Raw genomic sequence first — 3686 nt, 5'->3', positions numbered from 1 at the left:
ATTACCAGGCGCAACCATTCCCTAATTGTTGGTCACTACAAGACGAACTTCATTAGTGGTGTGGGCCATCCGAGGTTAGACTTGGTCATGCCACTAATGGGATGTATGGTAGCGTACAATGGTTGGGGCACCAACATTGTATTACAGGTCCCTCGGGACAACTCTAACCCTGCTGAGAAGGGGTAATATCTCGGGTGGACCATACTGTTGAACTATGACTGTTACTTTATTTCATATGCATATATCATATATCTATATCACATTTATGATAAACTGTCATGATGGAACTGTTGCATACTTTATAAAAACCAGAGTTCATTACAAAAACTGGCATGCGCATTATCTGCGTTAACATTCACTAAGTCTTTAGACTTACCCCTTTATTTTATGTTTTTCCTCCTCTATTACAAATAATTGCGCTATTTAGTTAGCTTAGACAGAGATGCCTTCGGAGCAAACGTGGGTGATTGCGCAGGACCTAATTTGAGTAATAATTGCGCTGTTTAGCTATCTTGGACAGGGATGCCTTCGGAACAGACGTGGGTGATTGCGCAGGACCTGATTTGAGTAGTTTTTGAGGACTTGGATCCAATTTGGTTACACTCTATGTGGACTGATGGAGGAACTACCCGAGTTGATATGATTGAGATTGTTATCTCCTTAGCTTTGCTTAAACTTAGGATTTGATTTGTTGATCTTTTGTTAAGACAATTATATTATGGATTGTAACCTTATTTGATGATGGTTTGATGACCGGTACATTTGATAATTATCTTTATGTTATGAGGTATTTGTTTACTTTGGTGTATGAATGTGTGGTTGTGTATGCAATGCTCTTTATTCATATAGTTTAGAAAGTCTTCCGTTGAGGTCTCTCGTCTATGAGAGGTTGAAATTTCTGAGTCTTGTCCCGTCAGGGATAAGGCTGGGAGACGAACCATGAGACAATTGATTCTTATAACCTGTCATAGAGCCAACACTCCAATCTCTCATGGCAAGCCCAAGCTCCTGGAATTCATGCTTCACAATTTCATAGACTGCATCATCAATCATATCCGCAGTTCTATGATCATTTCATATTCCTCTCAATCAGCTACACAACGCAATATCAAGCTGAACCACCTCATCCTGAGGCTTCAGCTTGAAAGGAAGGAGGCTCACCTCAAGCAAAAATCAGATACACTTAAAGATGAAGAAGAAAAAGAGTGTCAATGGTAGTTGGTGGCCAATCCTAATGGGCAATACATGGAAGAAGAGTGCACCTACTATCATGAGCAAGTTGTCACATTGAGGAGTGCAAAAGTGATTGAAAATCAAGTGGATGAGAGGAAGGAGGCGCAAATCGAAGTTCCATAGGAGCCACTTCAGGAAGAAGAAGAGAGCACTAAGATTCCTTCAACATTAGCTCTTATTCCTAAAACACCAAGAGTCCATGAGAGAAGTCTGTTAGAGCTACTACATGAGCAAATTAAGGACATCAAGATAGAAAAGCTCCCTGATTTTTCTTCTTATTTTATTTCAGTTCATGATTCTCCACCGGATGAGAAACTGTTTGAGAAAACTCAGAGTGGTCCACCCTCATCTACAGACAATTGGAATCTCCTTGCTATAGAAAAAATTTCGAGGACTAAATTTTTATAGGAGGGGAGAATGTAGGGACCCAAATAATTAACTAAGCTTATGTAGCTTAGTTACGGGGTTAATTTGAGCTTTAGGTCACTAAGGACACTAGAAGGGTAATTTGCACTTTTGGACCAGATGTACGCTAGGGTTAGCAGACGTACGCTCCTGTTTGTAGTGCGGACGCACGCGGGGGAGGACCACCGTATGTACGCTCTGCAAATAGTACACGGACGTACACGGGACCACACAGACGTACACTACTTTTTGGAATACCCTTTGGATAATACCTAGACGTACAAGGTAGCCTTTGGACCGCTGTGTAAATAGTACCAGATGTACGTTAGGGTTGGCGGACATCTGCTGCTTTTCTGGAGGGTTGGTAGAGCCCCTCAGCTATAAATACCCCTACCCCTCATGAATTCTCATGTTCTCTCAAGCCCCCAGGCTGCGAAAATCCATTCTTGTGTGTCTTGTAAGGTTTTGTGAGTTTCGGTGCTAACAGTGAGGAGATTCTTGAAGTTTCGCTTCAAGAAAGTAATGTCGCTTTACCTTGTTTGTTTTTATGTCGTTATGCTGCCCTAATGTTGTCTTGTGTTGTTAGTTGTAGCTTTAGCTTTAGTTATGCTTTAAATAGCGTTGTTTTGACTTAGCATGATCGCGTTTGCATGGAGGTTTCATTTTGAGTTAGGAGACCTTAGGAAGCCCATTGATAGGCTTAGAATTTGGTTTTGGAGAATAGGAGGATGAGTGGACAAAATGAGGTTCTCTTTGAAAACCTCGAAGCGAACGTACGGTCTCATGACCGGACATACGGGCCGAAGTATGACAGCGAACGAACGGTCCAGAGTGTGACAGGAGACTTTATTTTAACCAGCCGCCCGATAGCTCATATTTTCTTGTTTTAGAGTTGTTTTGATAGAAATAGGACTAATAGAAGGTTTACCACAGATTTGGGAAACCTGGATCATTTGGAATACTCGGAGATGTTATACGACACAGGTGAGTTTTAACGCACATAATGCTCATTGTTATTTTCCATGCACTGCACGACTATTTTGTGTACAAAAAACATGCATGTTTGCAACTCTCACAATTTATACTTACTGCACATGAACTCTAGCATTTTTGAGAAAAATGTTGTGTTGAATATGTTAAGAAAATGAGACTTGCAAAAGCATGCATGTAAAATACAGACAAGATAATTTTGCATCGTATGACATGGTATACTGGTACGTGCCGGATAACGGCCATGAGCTTACCATATATGTTAACTTTTATGGTCAAATGTGTGTATGTTAAAGGGCTTTAGATCCAATGGTTGTTTTATGGTCGGCGCAGCCTTAACGGCGGTCATTACAGGATGAATATCATTAGCGGTGTGGGCCACCCGAGGTCGGATTCGGTCGTGTCGCTAGTATTATGTACGGTAGCATACAATATCTGAGGCATCGGTGTTGTATTACAGGTCCCTTGGGATAGCGCCAACCCTGCTGGGAATGGGTAATATCTCGGGTAGACCATACTGTTGAACTATGACTGTCACTCTATATTATATGTATGTATTCTATATCTATATCACACCCATGTAAAATTGTCATGATGGAACTATTGCTTTACTAAAAATTAGAGTTCATCACTAAACTGGCATGGGTATTATTTGCGTTAATATTTACTAAGTCTTAGATTTACCCTCCTTTCTATTTATGTTTTCCCATTACGAATATCCGTGCGGTTTAGCTATCCTAGAAAAAGATTCCGTCGGAGCAGACTTGGGTGATTGTGCAAGATCTGATTTAGGTCATTTTTAAGGACCTAGACCCGGTATGGTTGAAGTCTATGTGGGATGATAGAGGAACTGCCCTTGCTGATATGACAGAGATCTTAATCTCTTTAGCTCTTCTTAAGCTTAGTGTTTGATCTATATGATCTTTTGTTAGAACAATGTTATGATGTTATGTTGGGCTGTAATTCCTATTTTGATGACGGTCTGATGACCAGTACATTTGATGGTTATGTATATATTATGAGGTTTTATATTTATTCTGGTGCATGTTGTGTGGATG

Source organism: Corylus avellana, chromosome 2 (genome assembly GCF_965113065.1).
Source record: "Corylus avellana chromosome 2, dhCorAvel1.hap1.2, whole genome shotgun sequence".
Lineage (NCBI taxonomy): Eukaryota > Viridiplantae > Streptophyta > Magnoliopsida > Fagales > Betulaceae > Corylus > Corylus avellana.
The sequence above is the reverse complement of the archived record's forward strand: the minus strand, read 5'-3'. Positions refer to the sequence as shown.